Source organism: Leucopleurus acutus (genome assembly GCF_964270905.1).
Source record: "Leucopleurus acutus genome assembly, chromosome: 3".
NCBI lineage: Eukaryota > Metazoa > Chordata > Mammalia > Artiodactyla > Delphinidae > Leucopleurus > Leucopleurus acutus.
In genome coordinates, this window is record NC_139145.1 from 136,847,338 (window position 1) to 136,873,913 (window position 26,576).

A 26,576-nucleotide genomic window follows, 5' to 3' on the forward strand; every position below is an offset into this window, starting at 1 on the left:
GTTATCCTTCCATATCCCCACAATGACCTAGTTTAGATCCTTATTATCTTTCAAATGGACTGACTGGATAGAAACCTATCAGCTCTTCTTCCAGTCTCTCCTCTATAATCCATCATTCACATTGTTCTCAGCGTGATTTTCCCAAAATAGAAATCTGATTACAGCATTCCTCTCTTAAATGTCCTTCAAATCTTTACGCCTAAAAAATGAAGATCATGAAACTAAAACACCCACATGGTCTCATGTCAGCCAATTTTTCCAGTATCCACTTCCTACCATCCTCTCCATGTACACTTTGTTTCAGCCACACCCAAATTATGCCCCATGGTCTGTATGTGCTGCACTTTCTCTTTCTCATTTCTGTGCCTTTAAACTGCAGTTCTCTCTGCCTGGAATGCCCTTCTCCCAACTGGTCCACCTTCCCTCCTCTCCACACCCCCAACCCTGTCCCCTTCTCCCAGACTCACCTTGGAACAAATCACCTCAATTTCCTTCTAACCCCCACGGTCCTAAAACAAATGAGTGAGAGACAAGGTTAGAAATGTGGCAATGATTTAGTGGACTATTAATACTTAACTCTGGATTTCAGTGAAATTTAAGGCTGTAAAGAACCCTGCTAGGTCATCTAGGCCATTTCTCTTCTTCATCAAAGACTGCACCTTCACAGCTAACTAAAATAAATATGTAAATAAATTATACAACTTAAAGGAGCATGTACATTTTGTAAACCACTCTCAGGAGCCCTTAATGATGTGTAATGAATCTGTTTGCTAAATTATTGTTTAAATTCTATAAATTTTTCATCCAGAGATTTAAACTAATTTCCTCCTCTTAACTCATGGAGAGGCTTGAGATGGGCACTGTATATTTTTAACTTGAGGATTTAAATAACTTCGAAGTTCTTGCCTCCAAGTTGAATAATTCCAGATCTTTTAACCTTTTCTTGTAGGTCTTACTTTACAACCAATTCATTATCTTTGTGGCTGTCCTCTGAACCCTCTCCAAGTTTTCACATTCCTTTTAAGATTGGGAGTCTTCTACATGCTGCAGAGTTCCAGGAAGGGTTTGACAAGTTGTCCGTACATTAAGAAGATTACCTCATAGTTCTTACATACTGTGTCCTTCATTTTGTAACATAGCATTAACTTTGCCTTTCCAACTGTAATGTTTATACTGCTGATAGACTGTACCCAGTTTCTTCTTCATACTCTAATTCTTTCCCATCGCTCCCAAATTTAATCAGTTAATTTTTTTGTTGTTTGTTTTCATTGAAGTATAGTTGATTTACAATGTTGTGTTAGTTTCAGGTGTACAGCAAAGTAAATCATATATATATATATATATTCTTATTCAGAATCTTTTCCCTTATAAGTTATTGCAAAATATTGAGTATAGCTCCCTGTGCTATATAGTAGGTCAGTAGATGCTTGTTCATTATCTATTTATGTATACCAGTGTGTATATGTTAATCCCAAACTCCTAATTTATCCCTCCCCCATCCTTTCTTCTTCTTTCACTTCCATCCTCTTTAACTGTTTTCAGTAACATTTGCCTTGATGAAGCTGTAATCTGTTTATATCTGACTGTCTTTTATATTTACTAAAGTAATATTGAATTTGAAATCTGTCTTCCAAATCTGCCATTTGTAAATCATTGTTAATCACTTATTAACTGGGATAATAGACTAGTATAAAATAACAACAAAAAATAATAATTGTACCAGGCATTTAATATAGATTATCTCACTTAAAAGTATTAATAGTAGTAGTAGTAATTATAAAATATGCAATTTTGTAATGTTTATATTAATTCATTTATCTTTGCATTTACCTTGTGAGTTACTAGTTTTCATCATCAGGTTCCGAAAAAGGGAATAAAGGTACAGAGAGTTAAATAATTTTACCATTGTCACGGACAAAAGGGCCAGAAACATGATAATGCTTGAGTCAGGCATAATTCAACCATGATTTATAATTTACCCCCAAATCCTACACAATCCTACACAATCCAAACATTCCTACACAATCATCTAGACATCTGGAAAACCAAAATCTAGCATTGAGGTTTTGAGGATAAAAAGGTGCTTTGTATTCCTTAGAATCTTAAAATTCAGGCACTAGTGGAAAATGGATTTGGGTCTCTGGTTGCCCTGAAAAAAAAAAAACCAACTGTAGAGAGAGATAAGTGAGGGGAGAGACAACAGACTGAACACTTCTGTCTGCAAAAGGAATTACTGCACTGCTAGAGGAAAGCTCCGTTCCAGACCTTATTAGCAGAAGGAAGCAAAAGTGATGCCTTACTTTGATAAGATAAGCCAAAGCTTACAAGGATAAGCTGATAACCAGGACAGCTTTAAAATTCCCTGAAGCTTCTATGTGCTTTTGTGAGACTAGGAACTGCATTAAGGTTGTATTAAAATAAGCATTTTATAAAGTTTGCTAGTTAATTAGGTAGGTAATTCATTTAATGATATTTCTATTAAGGTTAACATACAGATGGTGGCAATTATTGTTGGATTCAATTTTTTAAAAGTTATGTTTTATATAAAAACTTAATAGAGTAGAACCATCATATAATCTCTGTAATACTAATGGGATACCCTAGGAGTTAATCTAAATGTTGGAATTATGCTACCAAACTAGTCCTGAATTTCCCTTGTTGCACAGCAGAAAATACAAGCTTAAACTTTCAGAACAAAATAATAAGTCTTTAAATTCAGTTCAGTTCAAAGAACATTTTCTGAACTGTGATTCAATAAAAAACAGTTTGTTTAAATCTAACCTTATTCAGAAGCAGAAATTATCAAAATTTTGTCTTTAATTCCATCAATCTAAAGTCTGATGGCAGAAACCACAAAGGAAGTGGAATGCTGCTCTTTTGTGCTGCTGATAAATACACATTAATTAATTAAGTGAATAGCTTCGGAAGGCTTATAGATGTGAAAATGACTCTAACCATATGGTAATTCTTTGATACATCCTTATTTACATTGTTTGCTATTAATAAATGCCACATTCAATGTTTCTAAGTTGTCATAAGACCTTCAGGCCTTTTCTTCAAATAGTAGCTATAAGGACACTGATTTTGTCAACAAGTTCCCTTAGCACTTAACTGTTACTCTCTCTGCTTTTAAATGTTACTATCAATTTCTCAAACCCTCATTGACCAAGTACAGACAATCGTGCTGATTTCTAAACACAATCTGTAAAATTGAAATTCTATTTTTGAATCAGCCCGTGTATTTTGAACAGTTTGTAGATTTTGATCTAATTCTAAACCTCACATTTGTAAATCTGAAAAATGCTAAGAATATTGCCTCCTATTATTAGTAGTATTATTTTTATTTTCAGCCCTATGAATTTGCTTCTATACAAAAACCTTTGCCAAAAATATTAGTTACATTTTTATGACAAAAACATTTGCCAAAAGTAATAGTTACATTTTTATGACAGTATTTTTTTATACCCACCTCTCCCCTTTAAACTCCATATATCCAGATAATTGTAGCTCTGAACATGATCAATCAATAGAAATGTAATGAGCATGGGAGTATACAGGACACTGTGCTGGTTGCTGGGCCCAGCTACTAAGGTTGCTTTTCTGAAGTATAAGAATAAGTGCATGTGACTAGGTGTGGTCTACATTATGAAACTTTGTCTTGACGCCTGGTATGATGGGTATTTGATTGAATAAATCACAATTCCTTCCACCTTTCATTCTAAATCTGGGGCTTATCAACCTTAATTTTAGATCTATCTTTAGTATACCAACTGTCTTTTTTGTTTGTTTTCTTAACAGTGTTTATGATAGAAGTTACCCTCTAAAATTCTTATTTATTAAGATAAAAAGCAAGGAAATCTAAAACTTTTCTGTTGATTTCTTCTTATTCCCAACAAATCTGTCTCTTCCTGCATCAATAAATGGTGACTAAACTTGGTCAATATATCTCATGATTTCAGTTCTTGGTTTAAAAGAAGCTATATCTCTAAGGCTAATTTATAATTGTATAATTTTAGTACAGGGAAGGAGAACACAGTTGTGACTTACAGTTATCTACTTATATTGGTAATGGCTTGTTTGGATCCAGGTGCAGATGTAAAGAATAATCCTATTTATTATCCTCAAATTTTGAAAAAAAATAACAATTCCTCTCTCTCCAAATTCTAAGGGAAAATATTTTTATCCTTATTGGTAATAAAAGGAATAAAAATTTAAATAATAATGACATAATGGCTGTTTCCTATTAAATTTTAAAATATTTAAAACATGATAATACCTAGCACTGGGGATAAAATTGAGCAGTGGAATTGACACAACCTTTCCTTAGGGCAACTTCATATGTATCCAGAGACTTAAAATTCCCTTTATCCATCAATGCAGAATTTATCCTAAAGAAATTACAGACATGTTTCCATATTGCGCACCATAGTATTGTGAATAATGTCAAAATATCAAAATGAATTTCAGTGTACAACAATTAGGAATTGGTTAAATGCTTTAAGGTCCAGCAACCCAATGTCTTTAGCAGCTCAGAAACAATGTATGTGGAAATACACCAAATTAGAAACAGCAATCATTTCTCTATGATATGATTACTGAGGATTTCTATTTTATTCATTTTACTTACTTTAATTAACATTCACATATTCCCTAGTAATTTTATTTTATAATTAGAAACATATAAGCCAATTAAAATGTAATTTTCTAAGTAATGGTTAGCTAAGAAAATTATATCAAGTACTTGTAATTTGACTGCTGAAACTGAAAAATCATAGGTTGTTTCAAACATTGGTGGTATTTTTATTCTTCAAATTGTGAAGAAATGTTACGAGTAGCAGCAATAATCATGATTTTAAATATTGATATTGGCAAGTTGGGATGAAATACCTTTTCTCGTCTGCTCAAAATGCCAAATAATTTCACAGGTTTTGGCTTTTGATGAGAAAAGCCCTCTCAACGCTCAGCTCTAATACCTAGCTGTCTGCCCATTTCCCTTCTACTCTTCTTTTACCTTTATTCTCAGTTGTTACCTTCTCTATGAAGACCCAACTTCCCGAATAGTGACTCCTGTGCTCAACAGATATCCCTAATAGTGCCTGACTTCCGACAATTTCCATACTCCAATAATTATTTATATGAGTAGTTATTTCTTCAAATAGACTGTGGCTTTCTTATAGTAAAGGCTTTTTTCACTTTTGCATCTCTGTCACTTTGTACATGTCTGACACAGTGTCTTGATTAAGAATACAACTGGGCATAACATTATTTTCAATAATGATAAACCATCAAGAGCGGAAATATTGTCAAAATGGAGTTAAGAATGTAATTTAAAAGATATTTGTTTATAAAATAAATCTTTTCTTTTAAACTAACTCTACTAACTTACAATATTAAACATAATTATTTTACACTCACCTCCAGTGGTGGTAATAACACACCGCTACTAATAACTACTGCTTCTACTCCTAGGACATTTGTTATTTTCTGAAAACTTATTGTGTGCTAACTGCCTTGATAATTTCTTTATACACAGTATCTCTAAATCTTAAAGGAATCTTCCAAAGTTGTTGCTATTCTTATTATTAGTTCACATTTGAGGAAAATTAAATATTTCATTCATTAAATATTAATGAATTTTTCCAGAGTCAAAAAGCTATAATAGTAGGACTTGGATGCAATCCCAACTCTCTGTTGCTCTTTCAAATACTACGTAATTTTCCCTAGAATAGTGTAAGAAAAGTTGCAGCTCTAAGCTTTCATAAACAAAGCAGGACTTTCAATTCTTTGCTTTCAGGGAAATGATATTCGTAATGTCTTGATATTAAATTATTTAATCAATTTACATAATTAGAATCACTTGGAAATTACATCAGAGTGTTTTGAATTTAAAAAGAAACTCCAGGGGCTTCCCTGGTGGCGCAGTGGTTGAGAATCTGCCTGCCAATGCAGGGAACGCGGGTTCGAGCCCTGGTCTGGGAAAATCCCACATGCCGCAGAGCAACTGGGCCCGTGAGCCACAACTACTGAGCCTGTGCGTCTGGAGCTTGTGCTCCGCAACAAGAGAGACTGCGACAGTGAGAGGCCGGCACACCGTGATGAAGAGTGGCCCCCTCTCACCGCAACTAGAGAAAGCCCTCGCACAGAAACGAAGACCCAACACAGCAAGAAAGAAAGAAAGAAAGAAAGAAAGAAAGAAAAGGTATAAAAAAACTCCAATAAGAATATTTAATATATTATAATAAAGGTTTTATTATAGATTTGTTAGTCTTACATTTAGGAATGTCAAAGAATAAATGCAAGTTCCTAAGTAATTAGAAAATGTGCCTTTATAGCCAATACAGAGAAGAAAATATGAGCTAAAACTTAAATGACTCAAGATCATAAGAAACTATAATTTTATATTTTTTTCAATTCAACCCATATAGTTGCCTAGTTCCTATTCATTTTATTTATATTGTGCACAGGTAATCATAAACTATATGGATAGTTCCACTTAGAATTACTAGCAGGGAAGAAAATTCATCTCAGTATAAACCATAGAAAATGAATTTTGTTCCCCAACCAAAAATCCCTCCATAATTTTAAGACAAATGCCATACAACTTCTGTTTGTATTTTACTTCATGGAAATTAATATGCTCTAACAGTGAAGAATACTTTTCTTTAGTAAATGTCCATAATCATCCCATTTCTTTCATAATTTCTGAATAATTAGAGTACAGTTCCACAGGTTACACTAGTTTCAAGGCACTAGTTGAACGTTTTACTTTAGGAAACCCAGATAATTCCTATCTTAGACCATCAAATGCTTGACTCAACGTAATAAAAGATACTTTTGTTGTTATGTGGCTGCTCTTTCTCCCCTCCTGGGCTGGGGGGTCCTAAAGACATATGATTGCTGAAGTTAAAAATGACATAGTCTTTACTTACTATTTTTCCACTGTATAAAGTGACTTTCAATTCAGATTTACTTGTAAGTATTTAATTATTCTATTGCAATTGCATTTAGTTTGTTTTGGAGTTATAGCATTTTCAGAAAACAAACAAACAAACAAAAATATCCCAAAACCAAAACCCAAAATGCCTCGGTGATAGACAGAATTTTTAAACATTCACACATATTATTACTTAAAATAATTATCTTCTCACTCCACATCAAAGTCTATATAGACTAGATGAAACACAGTCAAGAGGACTTTTTTCCCTGTTAACAGAGGCTACCTGACATCTTAGCTTTAATGCTAGAAAATAAAAGCAGTTTGTAATGTGTCCAGAATTGCCTTTCCTTTTCCCTTGCAGAGCACTTAAGTGTCATGTTAAGCCTGAGGCAGATCTGTCTAGAATTGTGTTTACTGTATTCCTTTCAAAATGCAGCACAGAATCTTATCAGTTATCAGTGCATAAAGTCTAACAGATTGCAGACTCAAATTTCCCCTTCCAGGCAATGTTGGGTTTCACTATTGTTTGCCATGACAAAGGTTTTCATGAATTCTACAGCTTGGATTTCTGTCTTGTTTTCCTTAGCATAACCCTCTAGGCGACCAATCAGCATTTTTCAACTTCTAGAAATTGTTCAAAATGTTACTACAAAAGCTGCAGTTAAGAATTCCATGTCTTGCTTTTGACTCCTTTTTTGAAAAAAGTTATACTGAGTAGTTTCAGTTGTATTGAAAAGAAGCAGCAATTAAACATTGTCTGCAGATGATGCTACTGTAAATGAGGTTGCCTGAATTTGGTGAAAGCAAATATGTTCGCAATTCACATATGGGCTGCAATTTTGAAAGTATAGGAGGAGGAAACTATCTTGGCTAAGCACAAACTTAGCTATGTAAACTTTTTTCTTTTAAATGTCAGAGCCATCCATGTATGACTACTTTCAGATAATTTAGAGACACTACAAATGTATCAGCTGTGGATTCGAAGAGTTTCTTAGGGCCTGAGCTAATAATTTACATCCTTCTCATCAGAGAATCAGTTCCAACTTTTAGGTACTATTTAAATCTAATAATTAGTTTATACATAGGCAGAGTACTTTCTGTTGACTGAATTACTATTTTCAGTCCATTCACATATTCCGGGTTTTACCAAGCCCAGGGGATGTGATCGCTTAGTTATTTCTCTAATCTATCTCCTCCACACCGACCCCCTTCTACTACCTTAGGTGAGGGTCTTGCAATTCCTTGCCAACCACTTAACTAGTCTCTTTCACTTCTAAATCATCTCCACACTGCTCTAAGAACATGCCTTATAAATCCTTAATTTGATCATATTTCCCTCTTAAAATCCTTTAATGACACAATGTCTCCTACACTGTAAAATCCAAACTTCTTAGGAAGACCTGATGTGACTTTCATAGTCTGACTTTGCCAACGTTTCTAAGTTTATCTCCCACAATGCCTTATTAACTCCTCTGCCACCCCAAAACAAATATGCATTTCTACAATCACATTAACTTATTTTTTCCTCATTCGAATCTTTTTGTAAATCTTGTAGATTTGCTGTTGTTCACTTAGCTGGAAATGGTCTTCTGCTATTGCTTGTCACCCTTTTTGCACCTTATTCCCTTCTATTCATCTATTAAGTCTCAGTTCCAATGCAGTTGCCCATGGGATGCCTTCATTAATGTTCTCTGACAAGGTCAGGGATATTTTTGCTCTGTGTTTCCATAATAATTGTTACACCCCTGGCTTTTAGCATGCATGCATTATACTGGTGGAATTATTAGTCAACAAATATATACACACAGACATTGCATTAAACTGTAAACTTGGGCCAAATAGACAGAATTTAATACATTTATTTGTTAGATAAATAATGAAAGTTAGTGCCTGCTATAAACAAAAATTGAGAAACCTTTGAAGGCTACAACTCTACACATCAGTGTACTATGTGCTAGATATTCTTCATTCATACACAGATTCATTGAAGAGCAATTTATTGAATATCTCCTAAGAGAAGCCCTTGTAATTACAAGGACACTGTGTTTATATGTGTGGGTAGTAGAGGTAGGGAATAAAATGAAATATACGATGCTATCATATCCTCTGTGGATCTACAGTCCACTTTTCTTCTAAGGTCATTCTCAAGCCTTAATATGTGTCTGAGATGCTTTTCTTCATCATAGTGGAATACACTAAAATGGATATGCTATCAAGTCCCCTTTCCCTACACACACACACACACACACACACACACACACACACACACACAGAGGCACATAGAAATGTTGGATCAAATATAACAAAATGTAATACCTTGCTAAGTTCTAAGTAACGAATGAAAAATCTTTAAAAATCAAAGCCACAGTAGCAAAGAAAAGGCTGAAAACTTCAGCAACCCATTGCAACTGGGCTAGATATAGGCCCAGGATCTGGGCGCTAAGATCTCAAGTTCTAATGATCTTATAAAATGAGGAGATGGCCACAGTTATGAATATTGGAGAAGTTACATTGGGTCCTTACCTAAACTCTGAAGCTTTGAAGGCTTTCTTATTCTCAGACACTAGAAAAGTTCATCCACCAATGAAAAGAATTGGGAAAGCTTTCAGTCTGTAAAAGGATTTGGGACCTAAACATAAGTTGTGGGCATAAAATACTACCTTTTAAAGGAAAGGAAAAAAAAAGATAGGACCTGTACAGAGATGATCAAGTTAAATGAAGTCACGAGGGTGGGCCCTGATCCAATATGACTGATGTCATAAGAGAGGAAATTGGGACACAGACAGGGACAGAGGGGAGACAATGTGAGGACATCTACAAGCCAAAAAGAGAGGTCTGGAACAGATCTTTCTTCACAACCCTCAGAAGGAACCAACCCTGCCGACAGGTTGATTTCATTCTTCTAGGCTCCAGAACTCAGACAATAAATTTTTGTGTCTAATCCACCCAGACTGTGGTACTTTGTTATTGCAACCCTAGCAAACTAATACAGCAAGTTACTAACCTTTCTGAACTGGCAGTTTTCTCATCCATAAAAAAAGAAAACTAACTTACTTCACTGTGTTACTAAGAGAAATGAAACAAAAAATGTGTGTGAAATTACCAGGAGCTCAGTAAAAATGAGGGCTTTACCTCCTCTATGGCCCTTCCCATGTACATTTGTCAGTGTATCTTTAGAAGGTCTGTAGAAGTTTAGAAGCTCTAAGTGGGTCTCTTGATTCCTTAGGTCCCTGTATTTAGGAAATGTAAAGGGTAGAAGTCATCCAGTAAAAGTCCCCCATATAACAACAGATTAAGGATCATAGCTAAAGCCTTTGGTAATAAGCTTATAATTCCTAAAGTTTTAATTATAAATTTAAACAAATATGATGATTCTAATACTTCATATGATGACCTTATCATACTTTGTTGGAAACTCTTTTCATCTTTTTTCAGTTTCATGTGCCTGGCTTGTTTGGAGGAAATGCTCACTCCAGCCCGCTCCAACCCAAGAGAAAAAGGAAATATGAACACAGGGATTCTACTTGCCAGACTGTCACTCGTCTAAAGATGCCTCTAGAAAAAAAGATCAAGCCAAAACTAAGCAATGTAAACAAGCAGAAATATAATAGCTTTGACCTTCTATGTTCCCCTTTTCATCAATTGTTTTAATTCTTAGAAATTTAGATTTTCTTTGAGAATACAGTGAAAACAGCCTCTCCCAAGAATTCAAAATCTTAAAGATACCCACATTTGCTTGTATTCAAAGAAGTGTTGGACAGAGTTACCAGACTTTAAGAATTGCCAAGTAGCGGAAAAAAATTTTCAAATAGAGACTATAGTTTAGAATGAAAAACAGACTATTTGAGCTTCCTCGCCTTTTACCACTCAACCTCTTCCTTTCATTTGTTGTTTGAAAGCCCAATGTAACCCTTTTTTATAGTAGATTCTTGGTTTACAGAGGACTTTCAGATGCTATTAAGAGTCAGAGGTTAAAAAGAAGTCTTAAATCATTAGACACACAAGGCTAGATTTCTGAGGTTGAACAAATGTACAAATGTTTACACACTGTCCCAGGTCTGAATGATTACATCGTCTATAACTCTAGGCTCATGGCTTGAGAAAGATTATTTTTTTCCCATATTTTCCCATACATATTATGCTCATTTATCCTCTACTACATTGTAAATTTCAAGGACAGTAAATAAGAGTGAAAATCAAGCATTTTTTTCATCAAACTATTTGAAAATATTTTAATCATTTTTGCTTTGTGTTTTAGAAATGGAACTGTATTAACTTAATAGTAAACATTTTTATGAACACAGCTACTACTCCTAAAATGTATTTTATATAGAAAGCACAAATGTGAAATATTTATACAATTTTTTTTAACTTTATGAAAATATATGGGTCCCCGTAAAGAAAGAAAGGTATGAGTTTTACTATTGCGACCTTTGGTCGATCCACCATTAAACTTAAAATTGTTGAAACAGTTTGCTGTATTAGAACTTAATTCCAGACTATGATTTACTCTCTCACCTTCTGTCAGGTGTCACTCACGTGTCACCTTCTTCAGGAGGCCTTCTCTATCACATTTCAGCTCAATCCCTCCTCCCCACTTCATCATTAGGCTATGCTACTACAAATTACCTGAATGAATTATTATTGTCCTCCCAGCATACATTATTTTAGATAGGTATTATACCAGTAAATAGTTGAAACAATGAATTTGAAGCTGTCTTATTTAAAATCTCTATTTTAAAACATTTCTTGGGACTTCCCTTGCGGCCCAGTGGTTAAGACTCTGCACTTCCACTGCAAGGGGCGTGGGTTTGATCCCTGGTCAGGGAAATAAGATCCCGCATGCCATGCAGCGTGGCCAAAAAAAAAAAGAAAAAAAGAAAGTAAAAAAAAATAAAACATTTCTTTAGGAAACAACCCACATTCTGAGATATGCTTTGTGCATACTGCAACAAATTACTGAAATCTATCTTTTCAAACTGAATACAGCAAAGAGAGAATTTGTATCCTCTAACATAGAGACTCAATATTTATACAATTAAACCTTACTGCTAAAGCTTAGGGCTTGGTTGAGTCTTTATAGGAAAACTAGAATCAGAGTCACATCCTGAAATCCAGTTTTAAAAACTAAGAAAAGAAAAATTGTTAAACATGTAATTTTATGCAAATTTTATTGACTTTGAAATGTAAAAAAGCAGATTACAAATTATGCTATATTACTTATAGTTAGAACAGCTTTGAAGAAACGCTACTAAAGAATGAATTAACGAATCTAAAGAAGACACTGGCGCTACCACAGAGTCTTCTCAGTTGTGAATGAAATGTATTCCTGAGACTTGGATAAAAATTAAGCCTCTGTAACATGAATCTCATATGCTTGCTGGATTTCTCTTTCAAATCAGAGATTGTAACATTAACACCACTCAAAATTTTACCTTCAGGACTTTCAGGACCTCAGCAGATCATTGTTATGGATCAACTGTCTTATAAAAATTTTTCTGTAATAACGTTTCTTATTTCGATTAATAACTTTGTCTGTAAGTTTATTCAGCAAGATAACTGACATAAACTGGGATTGACATAAAGATAGTAAAAATTACTTTCAGTTTAATCTTGTTTCCTCAGGCTGAGATCTACAGTTGCTTAGTAATAGGGAAGTTTTTCTATACTCAAAGATCAGAAATGATCTCTTATTTAAGATTTGAAAAGATAATAGTACTGATACTGAAAAAATATAGATGTATATTTTACATTTATTTTTGAAAACAAAAGCTAAATGTGTGAGGTATTTGAAATCTAATCGATGCTCCATTTTGTTTGAGAAGTGGTATTAAAACACACTAAACAATGTTTGACAAAGATAGCAGCTGTGTCCTTGTTTTGCTTAAACCTAGAATTACTTGAGTCACCAAAATCTGCCAGGCTGGAAGTTGGCAAGCATTACCCTAAAATTTAGTTTTAGTAACTTAGTAAAAGTACTTGGTATGACAGATTTGCACAGGAACTATTTCTCTGCGAAAGTTGCAAAACAATTTTACAGAAACACAGTCTGTTAACACAATTTGTCTTATACATGCCCCAAAGAAGACATGTGTAAGTTTGCTGCAGATCAGTCAGGGGCAGGGACATATAAGGAACTGAACACACCCCCGCCACCATCACCAAATAAAACTTGAAAACCTTTCTCTTCAGGTATCTCTTACTTGCTGGATTTTTCTTTCTCACTTTATTTACAAGCTCCTCTTTTTCTATTCATTTTCTCAGTAGTAGCTCCTTTGCTTTTCTCCATCCTCTCTCCTGCCTTTTTTCCATACTTTTCTTTTTGTTTCCTCATCTCTTTTCTCTTGTCTTCACATCTCTTGATTCTTGGTTCACTCACACACTCACTCAACACTCACACAGACTCACACACTCCTGGTGGTTTGTTTATTTTTAGGATTTGGATCATTCCCACTGTGTTTTTTTCCTGAGCATTCAGGAACTATTTCTTTGCCATCTCTTCTTTTTTTTTCCTCTTCTTTTTATAAAATCATTAAAAAGAGAGAGAGAGAGAGATCTGTGGGTAAATTTGTGAATCATTAGGGGGCAGAGATGAATTTGGTAGTTCTTTGTTTTTATTTCAATTTATTTCATTTTATCTTATTTTATTTTTGGCTGCATTGGGTCTTCGTTGCTGCGCACGTTCTTTCTCTAGTTGGCGGAGAGCGGGGGCTACTCTTCGTTGCGGTGCATGGGCTTCTCATTGTGGTGGCTTCTCTTGTCGTGGAGCACAGGCTCAGTAGTTGTGGCTCACGGGCTCTAGAGCGCAGAATCAGTAGTTGTGGCACACAGGCTTAGTTGCTCCATGGCATGTGGGATCTTCCCAGACCAGGGCTCTAACCCGTGTCCCCTGCATTGGCAGGTGGATTCTTAACCACTGTGCCACCAGGAAAGCCCCGAATTTGGTAGTTTTCAATGTTATGTTTTATTTATGCCCACCTCATTTACATATTATTGTCACTGAATGAAAACAGCCAACTGAATCAGGTAGAATCATTTAAAAATAACTATTGCAAAATCCTTATTACTTCTACCAAAATAATTTAAATTTTGCATGCACACTTTTTTCTCTTTCTACATACTTATTTTTCTTTCCCCCACTACCCCCAAATTTGAGAGTTGAGATCAGGCCTTACATTTACTTTGTATCCCTAAATGCAAGTCATAAGTTCCAGTATGAGGCCAAGATACATCACTATCACCTACTGGGCTTGTTAAAAACTATTATTCCATTGAAATGCTGATGCTGTGAGTCTGGAGGAGACCCAGGAATTCGTATTCTTCATAAGCTTTCCAGCTGATTCTGACATGCAGCAAGTTCTGGAATCACTCCCAAGGCCTCAGCTTCTATCTTTTTCCAAAATGAGAGTAAGAAGTTAATAAAATAATCGTGGGGATAATGGGACCAGTACTCTTGTTCTCCCTGATGAATAACCTAAAGTTCAGAAGTGAAATTACCTGTTATTGACTAGACAAGAATAACTTTAATATCTTACATGCAGGTAGGAGATGCCCCTATTATTTTTGTTTAAGTTAACATTAATATGCCAAGTAAGAAAATGTCTCATGAAATTTTATAAGTTCAGCTTATGTATTTTCTTTATTAAATTAAAAAAATAATCTATTTTCTCTTGAGAAATAAATGCTTAATATTATGAACCACAGAAAGTGTGACTCTGCTGTGAAGCAAAAGACCAATTAGTCAATAATTTATTTATTTTATAAAATGTTATAGTTTTAATTCTGCTTCATATAACAAAAAACATTTTGTATGCCTAAAAGAAAATTGAAAAATCCCTAAGGGAGAACGACAAGAATTTTTGGCCTTACTGCTGAGAATTTCCGTATTCACATAACCTATTTGTAATTTCCATAGGATTTTTTTGAGGTTTAATTGACATATATTAGTTTCAGGTGTACAACATGATTTGATATTTGTATATTTTGTAAAATTATCACCACAATAAATCTAGTTAACGTCTATCACCACACATAGTTACAAAATTGCTTTTTTCTTGTGATGATGATTTTAGTCAATTGTTTATATTTTAATTTTTATAAATGTATAACTTTGCAATATATTTTTATTCATGTATTCTCAGATTGTGTGTATGCGGGGATGCAATTTTCAAAAAAATAAAATAAGGGTGAAACTATTTTTTATGAGATTACAACAAAGTTATTCTTTTGCGACTTAAAAAGTGAGATGTCCACTTCTCATGTTTATCAAAGGGGGCTGTGCAGTACTCAGACTCCCTTTGTTGCCTTTTTTCTTTATTGCTCTGTGTTATACATGTCAGCTTCTAGGATGATTAATCATTTAGCCTATTAGAGTCAGGATGGATTTGGAAGTGTGAGATGGGATGAGTGATAAGAAGACAAACACATGGAAAGGAAAAACAATTTCCTGGCATAATAAAATTAAAAATAACCCGCCCGCAAAGCCAGACAGGTGTCGCTGGGGTTCTGACTAATGGCACTTTTCTAATAGCACATTAGATGTGAAGCAACTTCTTATATTAACAGTGAAAGATTAATATTAACTGAAAATAAACATTAGATGGTGTTAAGAATGCTATGTGTGTATATAACATATATATGAGAAGCATATATGATAGAATGCTATATATATGTATGTATCATATTATATATGATAGAATGCTATAAATCATCATATATATTACTCTCTTAGATAGTCTTGTCCTGACCTGATATTATACTTAAATCACCACAGGAAAAAATCTTGAGGATTTGCCTATAATATAGAAAATTAACATGAAGATGCAACTAAATTTTAAAATAAATTTGTTCCAAGTTGCAATTGAACCATAGTGAGTAAACATGAACAAATCATTGAGTAGGGACATATATAATTAGAGAAGTCCCTTAATTAGATAATTAAGGATTCACATTATCATCTGATGGGTATCATATTCAGAAATTACCCTTGATTATGATCTAATGTTTGTGGGGCAGAATCATAAAAATTTCGTTCTGAAAGAGACTGGGAAAATAAGCTTTTAGTGTGGGAGATGAATAAAAATGAGAGAATCAACTTTGGTTTAAAGCAGTCAGAGAGATGGGTCTGTGGGAGACGGAAGTGTGAGCTGGGCTTAAAGGTGTCCAGATTCATTTAAAATAAATTTAAAAATAAAAACCTACTCTAAGTCCAAACTAAAAATACTTATTGGACCACTAGTTCATGATTTAGTCTCATGCCTTTATTTTTCCTCTAACATCGAGTTGTAATTTACATAAATAAAATTTCCCCATGTTAAGTATACATTTTGATGAATTTTGTTTACCTTGTACCTTTGGGTAACTACCAACACAATCGAAATTTAGAACATCTTCCTTCAAAGAGTTCCCTCAACTTGCTTTCATTTTTTTTTAACATATTTATTGGAGTATAATTGCTTTACAATGGTGTGTTAGTTTCTGCTGTACAACAAAGTGAATCAGCTATATGTATACATATATTCCCATATCCCCTAGCTCTTGTGTCTCTCTCCCACCCTCCCTATCCCACCCCTCTAGGTGGTCACAAAGCACTGAGCTGATCTCCCTGTGCTATGCGGCTGCGTCCCACTAGCTATCTATTTTACATTTGGTAGTGTATATATGTCCATGCCACTCTCTCACTTCATCCCAGCTTACCCTTCCTCCTCCCTGTGTCCTCAAGTCCATTCTCTATGTCTGCATCTTTATTCATTTTATAAGTGAGCAAACTGAAATGTAGAGAAATTAACTGGTCCTGGGATTTGGCAAAAGCTTGTTGCAGTGACTGGTTTAAAATGTATTAAATTTAATTTACAAAGCTTTCATTGTGGTCTGCTATGCTCCAGTCACCAAGAAGAAAATAAAGGGTGGGGGAGGAGAGAGATGAGGTCACAGAGAAAGAGGTACCTGACATCCTGAAGAAGCAGAGGAAACTAGAGGAAGCTTCACTCAGGAAATGACCCTGGAGGTTAGATTTGACTCCTGAATTAATGAGTAAATACCTTCAGGAAGATTTGTTTATTCATTCATATATTTATCCATTCTTTCAAGTAATATTTACTTCAGATTCAGCATGTGTCAAGCACTGTGACAGGATCTAAGGATTCAAGGGTGAACCAAAACAGGCATAGTGTCTTAAGATTAGCAGTTAGCAGGGGATCGATCGGGATTTGTGGGTTTAAGAATTCCTAAAGCATATACTAATAAAAAGAATGAGAAAATATTAAAGTATCGGATAAGAAAGCGCATGGTTTGATGGTGGAAGGAGACTTCCTTGAGGAAGAGCATTTAACTTGTGATCTAAACGATTAAGTAAGATTGAATAGAACAAAAGGAGGGAGAAAATATTCCAAGAGAAAAGAGGTGAAGACCTGAAATAGAAGAGGATATTTAGCTGAAAGAAAGCCGGTATCAAACACGGTGATTAATAAGGAGCAGGAGAAAACAAAAGCGGAAAGAGTGGACATTCTGTTTATTCAGGATGCTGTTTAGTGCCTCTGAACTTCAGCATTAATTCTGATTCAGTAAGGCTGTGGTGGGGCCCTGGAATATGCATTTCTAATAAGGCCCCAGGTGATGTGGATGCTGCCCTCCACTTACAACACTTTTTACAGTAGCCCTGCTGTGAGCCATCTTAAGCATTTGCAAATGGAAACTATTAGAAGAATTTTAAACATGATCGTATTTTTGGTTTAAAAACGTGACCTTGACTACAGTATGAAAGTTTTCTCTTAAGGCAGAGAGAAATCAAGTGCTTACAAAAGTATCCCTTTTACTGAACCCAAATGGGGAAATTCAGGTAAACTTAAATGAAAGTGTACTCTTATGTAAATTAGAGAGTTGGGGATGCTTAGATCTTTCATAATGTACAAGACAGTTTTCATTTTTATAAAAACAATCATGACAGCTTGAATTTTATAAAAGTGACCAAGTAAATATTGGATTATTTGTAGGGAAAATATTTAGAACAAGCAATGATATTATTTTAATTAAGTGTGAATATGCACATATGGACTAGTTAAAAATTAAGGGTCTCAAATTTATCTGTACGATGAAACATAGTTAGGGGAAAGCAGTGACTGAGAATATTGCCAAGATTGCTCTCACTTTCTGATATAAAGAATGGTTAATATTATTAACATATAAAGAGCTTTGACAAATGAATAAGAATACAGAGATGAAAACCTTGTGAGGGAGGTTATCAAAGGATTTGAATGGTTAACAGAAAAAAATAAGGCAAATATCTATTAAGTTCATAAACAGCTATCTATTTGATATAAATAATAATAAAATAAAGAGATATTAGACTAATTATCTTTTATTCCATATAATCAAATTTGTGAAGATTAAAATTATTAATAATAACTAGTGTTGTGGATAGTGTGAGGAAATAGGTATTCTACACAGTTCATGGCATTCTTTTTTTTTTTTTGAAGTATAGTTGATTTATAATATTGTGTTAGTTTCAGGTGTACAGTAAAGTAATATATATATGTATATATCTATATTCTTTTCAAAAATTATTTCCATTACAGTATATTACAAAATATTGAATATAGTTCCCTGTGTTATACAGTAAATCCTTGTTTATCTATTTTATATATGGTAGTGTATAATTGTTAGTCCCATACTCACAACTTATCCCTCCCCTCTCTTCCCCTTTGGTAACCGTAAGTTTGTTTTCTATGTTTCTGAGTCTGTCTCTGTCTTGTAAATAAGTTAATTTGTCCTTTTTTTAAGATTCCACATATAAGTGACATCATATAATATTTGTCTGACTTACTTCACTTAGTATGCTAATTCCTAGGTCTATCCATGTTGTTGCAAATGGCATTATTTCATTCTTTTTTATGGCTGAGTAATATTCCATTTTGTGTGTGTATGTGTGTGTGTGTGTGTGTGTGTGTGTATATATATATATATATATATATATATATATATATATATATACACATACACACACCACTTCTTCTTTATCCATTCATCTGTTGATGGACACTTAGGTTGCTTCAGTGTCTTGGCTATTGTAAATAGTGCTGCTATGAACATTGGGGTATATGTATCTTCAAATTAGAGCTTTCATCTTTTCTGGATATATGCCCAGGAGTGGGATAGCTGGTTCATATGGTAGTTCTATTTTTACTTTTTTAAAATTCTTTTTTATTTTTTTAACATCTTTATTGGAGTATAATTGCTTTACAATGGTGTGTTAATTTCTGCTTTATAACAAAGTGAATCAGCTATACATATACATGTATCCCCATATCTCTTCCCTCTTGTGTCTCCCTCCCTCCCACCCTCCTTAGCCCACCCCTCTAGGTGGTCACAAAGCACCGAGGTTGCTCTATTTTTAGTTTTTTATGGACCTCCATACTGTTTTCCATAGAGGATGCATCAATTTACATTCCCACCAACAGTATACAAGGGTTCCCTTTTCTCCACATGCTCTCCACCATTTATTGTTTGTAGACTTTTTGATGAACAATGCCTTTTGGGTAATGGCATAATAACTTTGTTAGATAACATCTCCCAAAATTGTAAATGTGCACATTGCTTGATCTAGCAATGCTACTTCTAGAAAATTGTTTTATAGACACATTTACTGTAGTATACAAAGACTTATCCTCAAATTAGTTTATTATTACCTTATTTATAATAACAAAAAGTGAAGATATAAAAGTTTATTAATAGGAAATTTGTTAAGCAAATATGGCATACCTTTTCAATACTATGCAGTTTAAAAATAGTAAAAACCATATATACTGACAATAAATAATAACAATAGCTAACATTACTGAGCACATATAATAGGTTAGAAATTTTAAAACTATCTTAGAATAATGATTAATGTATAAACTGAGACACACAGAGGTTGAGTAGCATACCCAAAGTCACAAGGCAGAGCTTCAGTTTTAACCCAAGCTCTTAGTCTATACTAAATTAACCAAAATATGGTAACATTCTGTAATATAGTGGGAATATTTATACTTATAAATATATACATATATGTTTACATATTTATATACATATATACATACCTATATATGTAGATACATACATTCATACAATACACACATATATATATATGATCCTAATTATGTTTAAAATAATAAGGATATATATTTTTATATGTACATAAAATCTCTGAAGGGGTAAATAGTAAATAGATACCTTTTAATGTTTATCCCAGGAAAGTAGGATTGGAGGTTATAGGACTCTCATTTCTTATTTTCTGCACCTTTGCAACTTCTTTATTAACTTTTATTACAATTGTGCATTACTTTTATGTTTAAAAATGCAAAGCTAGACAAAAAGTAAAAGAAGTTTTTATATCTAATGAAATTACATATCAAATGGAATTTCGAAAACCCTTATAAGAAGTAACATTTTATTTTTCTTTAAAACAAATACAATTTTTAAAGGTTCTGCATCTTTGTAGTTAAGAGAATCAAGATGTGGCTGATCCATTTTGGTTATCCTAGTGTTATGTATTGACTGCCATTGCTGAAATTCATTTGCAGTAGTCTACACCGATTGTTACGATGTTGCGATGAACTGTAAGGACAGCCAGGAGGTCATTCATACTATCTGCATGGATACCACCACACCACCTGATATCATGGCAACAGGAGGGAATTTCTATTGCCTTCTGCCCAATTAAATTATCAGAGCTAATTTTCTAACTGATGAATGACACAAAATTAAGATTATGTTTACTCAGTTAGATGTTACCTAGAAAATAAACTACTACAGAACAAATAGGATTGTGAAAGTTAGAAAACAGTCACTGAGTTTTGACTAAAGCTCTTTATGAGAGCTTTAGATGGAAAAAACCCTAATATTTATTGAATATGTCATACATTTTATCTATAGTAAGTAATTTGATTCTTTACAACAAAACTATATGGTAAAAAATCTTCCCCATACATCCTGTACTCTAACTCACCACCTCATGGGAATGTTCAAAGATTAAATAACTTCTCCAAAGCTATACTCTAATAAGAGATAGTGGTGGTGTTTAAGCAAAGATCTATTTGGCTGCCCACTAAAATTTTCTTATGTATGTTTCCCTATTAACTTGTTATTCTCTTCATTTTCATCTAATTCAATGTAATTCACTTTATTTAAAATATGACTTCTAGTTAAAAAATATACTAAGGGGCTTCCCTGGTGGCGCAGTGCGTGAGAGTCCTCCTGCCGATGCAGGGAACATGGGTTCGTGCCCCGGTCCGGGAAGATCACACATGCCGCAGAGCGGCTAGGCCCATGAGCCATGGCCGCTGAGCCTGCACGTCCAGAGCCTGTGCTCCGCAACAGGAGAGACCACAACAGTAAGAGGCCCACGTACTGCAAAAAAAAAAAAAAATATATATATATATATATATATATATATATATATTAAGGCATTTACTCTTCATAATTTAATGAGCTAATTCATGTGAAAGTTTCTAATTAATATGAAGTATTTGAGGATCAAATTTACTTTTCTAGATAATTTTTTGGATAACGTATTTTAGTATCTTATTTTTAATATTACTATTAAAATCAATATTGTCATAATTTTCCATTAAAATCATATAAAACAATTATATGTTCAGTGCTAATGGGTTATCTTATTTCACCATAGTTGTAAAATCTGAAATTCCCTACAATGAGTAATATTAGTTCTACTTTAAAATGTGAATTTTAAAATGAAAATGTATACATACTTTGGTTTTGCATTTTAACCATAAACATAAAATTCCTTTTTGGAAAAACTGAACCTATTTATAAGTGTTTTACAGTATGATATTAGTGTACAAGTTTAAATCTGAGAGCCTATTATTTATAATTAAAATTTTTCTATTAAATGTTACTTTTAAAATTGTATCTGCAATTTTAGTATTTGAATAGACATTTTAATTGATGAATCAATTCATGTAATTTTAATGTTTTTAAAGTATCAAATAAGTTAATCATTTTATTTTCTAGATTAAAATATAAACAAATGCTGGATAATAAGAGATTTTTGTTTATCAAATGTGGTATTTGAGCTCAGGGTAGCCTTTTAGTGTTAGTGGTGACTATATCTGTTTGCACAAACAGCATCTCTGAGGAGTGAAGTTCTTTGTTCTGGTGGAGAGTAGGCCTGCTTACTGGCAAAGCCTACCTTCCTGCCCTATTACTGACCTCGACTTTGACCTGGCTGGACCACCCTCACAGGAATGGAGGGTAATAAAGTCTTCTGGCTGACTCGAGCATCAGTTTAAGCTAAGCAGATATAATCAATCACCTAAAATTAAGTGTTGTGGTTTTGTGATGTGGACATTTACTGGGGACAGAGCTGAGATCACCAAACACCATTCATTTAAGTTTTCAGGGCTGTCTCAGAATAGGATCAAGGGTATTTTAACTAGTACTTCAGGAACTGTTTACCAGATTTGGAGTACAGAGATATGATCTTATAAGCAAAAACAAAACAAAACAAAACAAATCAAAACAAAAAAAACAAGCAAGCAAAGAAAAAGAAGGTTGGACTTACTGATTTGTAAACAAGAAGTTAAAAAGAGCTAAAATTCCTTCAGGAAATAATTACTTTTCTAAATTTATCTCAAACTTTGGTTGGGTTAAACTCATTAACAACTCACATTTCTCAGTTGATAAGCTATACAAAATATTTTATTTTAAAATATTTTGTTTTAAAATATTTGTCTTAAAATCAATTTTGCAGTATTAGACAAATGATCGTACTGTGTTTAGATCTACTTTTCAGGATGTTATTCCAAAAGTCTTGGTCCTTCTCCCCCTACTCATCTTTCCCAAAGCATTTTAGTGTGCTTCTAAAGGTCAAGATTCTCTTGGACTGTTTTAAATGACCCTGTCTCCTAAATTCCAATCCTACTTTGACCTTTTCCTTTTTAGCTGTACCCTCAACATCCACACAGTATTGAACAGAAAAAAAAGAATAGGAAGAACTCCTTTAACCAGGTAAAGCAAAGCTGCATGTAGCACTCTAATCCACCCAGCAAGAAACAGGGTTATGTCTTGTGTACAGAGGTTTGGAACATCCTGTCAAATGGTTGTCACTGATGAATGTATCTCAGCCTTGGAGAACAGAACCGAAACACCATTAGCCTATTTCTCTCTGACTGAAGTTCCACATGCTTCACTAGCAAATCACTTTCCTGGAGACCATAAGTTAAAATTTTTTAGAGTCTGTTGTGTATACATAGTTACCGGGATTGCATGTCCTTTCCTCTTGTCTAAACTAGATAGTAAGTCTTTAGAGTTTGTGTCTTAGATGTTTTTTAACACTTCCCACAAAACCTATAGTTAAAGTATGTACCGTGCAGTCACTTGGTATATATGAATGAGTTGATGAGGTTAATTTGTTTTGAACTTTACTCACAATAGTTTTATTCTTAAATAAAGTCTGAGATTTTACCTCCATGATTTGGGGGCACTTGAAAAGCTCCCTGGCATGGTGGACTTTTAAATCAAATACTATACCATCTTGATGACAGTAAATAATTTCTCTATACTGGTAATAGAAAATCAGGATAGATAGCTCTAGATAACACTCTTAAAAATTGTGTTACTAGACAGTAAGAATCCTGACTCAATAAAAATCAGAAACTCAAACGTGCAGAAGTAATTGGCTCTTGGTTACAAGTTTATCAGAATTTGTAAGTAAGCCTCATCAGATTGCTCCTTGAACAATGCATTATTTCTCTGAGCAGAGGGGGAGCATGTCATTTCCCCAGCTTGGTGGACTTTATATAATGCTTTCCTTGGGAACCTGACCAAAATCTTCTCAGCCACCTGTTTATGAGGTCTCTGAAATAAATATGGCTATAAATGACCTCTCTAAAACCCTGAAACTTGCCTTTACATGTCACCCCAAAGTATCCAACTGGGGTATGCCATTCCATTATGCTCTCACTGGAAGTATAATTTCTTGCCTCAAATAATCCTCCCTCTCCACATGTGTAAATCCATTTCCAAACTCCCAGGGGAATTTAGGCTGTAGGTGAATGAAAAAAAGAAAGAGAAAGAGAGAAAGAGAAAGTAAGAAAGAAAGAGGTTATTCATATAGAGATTGCTGATTAGTTTATACTTTCTAAGTTTATTATAATTAAAATGAGGAAGTTATCAATTTGATTTTCTCAAAGTATTTATTGATTTATAGTTCACAATCATCAGTAAACCCATTTTGTTTTTTAATCATGTATTTAGACTTGTCCTTATTTATTTTTAAATAATATTTGAACTTTACTATATATTTCCTGATATAATTTAACTAAGTGGAAGAGCTGAATAAAATCAGAAGATTCTAACTAGCTGCATGGTTTGGGGGCATGTCACAAAAAACTTTGAGCCTCAGTAATTTCATTTTAAAAATATTTTAAGGGTAAAACTAAGTAATTAAAAAAGTCCTTTCAAAGCTTTTCATTTCTATGGTCCAGACGAAATTCATAAAATCAGAGCATGGTGGTGAAACACAAAGTAGTTTTCAGTCATTTCAATTCTGTTTTGGGCTTCTTTTTTATGTCCTAATGTTATTTTCTCCTTTATTCATATGAATTAGGCTGAAAAAACTTTAAAATATATGTTGTAAACACCAACCTTTGTGGTGATGAAATAAATACACCTAAATATTAAATATGTTTTTTTTCTTCCACATGTTACCTCTATTTAAGGTCCATTTTATTTCTCTTTTAGTTTTTTCTCTTTAATGTTTACATAGTATACATTGTTTTCAAGAGAACACAGTTAAATCTGTGTCATTTTGGGGGAGCAGTATAATATAAACTTTTCTTGACCTGTTTAACTGAAAATAATTTTTGTTAAAGTCACTCAGCAGTTTCATTCATACACACACACACACGCACACACACACACACACACACACATAACACACAAAACTTCCATGATCTGGAAGTTACTCAAATGCAATTAAGGAATAAACAATTCCACCTTCCAAATATTAATACAGAAATACTATTTGATTTAATCTAGAATAAAAAAGAACAAGTAGACTTACTGAGTTGAGGAGTCAGATATTAAGTTTTTCTGCTGAAGCAGATGGAATTTGCACATCAGGGGAGGAATCAGCACAGAAAAGGGATTAAAAATTGGAGGTAGAGGGTGGTGCCCCAGTTTTGGCTGAAGGCATGTACAAGGGGAGACTGAGAAATGAAGAGATCACAGGCTGTACAGACCTGGGAGACATTAGATATCTTGACTAGATTAAGTATGGAAACCTCCTGGTCACCTCAGGTATTCAGGTGAGACCACAGGAAAACCATGCCTTCATGGTAAGACCTATGTTCTAAAGTAAGCGCCAAGACCTAAGATAAAGTGAGGAAAACAAAATAAAGCTAACAAAGAATAAACAAAGCCTGAACAAATCTCCACACTTTTTAAGGGAAGATAACATAATCAAAACTTTCTATATAGTTTAATCCATTTTCTCACCTATATAACAAAAGATTTCTAGACGTTAGAAAACAAGAATAGTAACCACATCAAAAAAAAAAAGAGTAGCCAATGTAAACAAAATTCCAACATGACCCATGTATTCAAGAGTTAAAGGAAAACATAATGAAGATAAAAAGTTGAGGAGTCTTGGCAGAGAAATGGCAATAAATAAATAAATAAATTCTACTGAAAAATACAATAACATCTGAAAAGTTCACTGGATAGGTTTAACAACAAATTAAATCACGCAGAAGAATGATTGAAGATAGATTAATAAATAAAAGAATGATAAAAGATTGAACAGCATCAACAGAGGCTTAGGACTAATATACACTATTAATCATTGTAACATATATAATTTGTATATAATCCAGGTATAACTGGAGTCCAAGAAGGAGAAAAGAGAATGGTGCAGAAAATAATATTTGAACAAATAATTGCTGAAATATCTCAACTTGTAGATCTAAGAAGGTGAGCAACTTAAAGCAATATAAATAAAAAGAAAACCCTACCTAGGCATATCATAGTCAAACTGATTAAAAGTGAAATAAAGAGAGCTATCTTAAAAGTAGCTAGAAGAAAGGTATACATTATGTACTGGAGACCAACTACTCAAATGATAGCTGACTTCTCATCTGAAGCAATGAAGATCCCCAAACAATTAATAAACCATTAACCCAGAATTAGAGATTAAACAGGAATATCCTTCAAAATGACGGATATATTCACATAAACAACAGCTATGGGAATCTGTCAACAGCAGACTTGGAACTATAAAAAGTGTTAAAGTCAATAGGTTGAACAGAAAAAATGTCAGATAAAAATTAGGAAAAACATGAAAGAATAAAGAGCACTGGAATGGTAAATACGCCAGTAAATATGACACTAAATTGTATACTTCCTTATTTCTTTAAAAAGACAACTGAATACTTAAGACAAATAATAACATTGTGTTTTGAGGTTTATAATGTATCTAGAATTAAAATATATGACAATGGCACAATGGATGGGAGAATAAATGGAAGCCTTTTTAAATTAGTTTAGTTCTAACTATACTTGATAGTTAAGGACTTGTGTTAAGGACCCATGTGCTAATCTTATCACTACAAAACTACAAACAAACCAAAAAAAACCTTGAAAG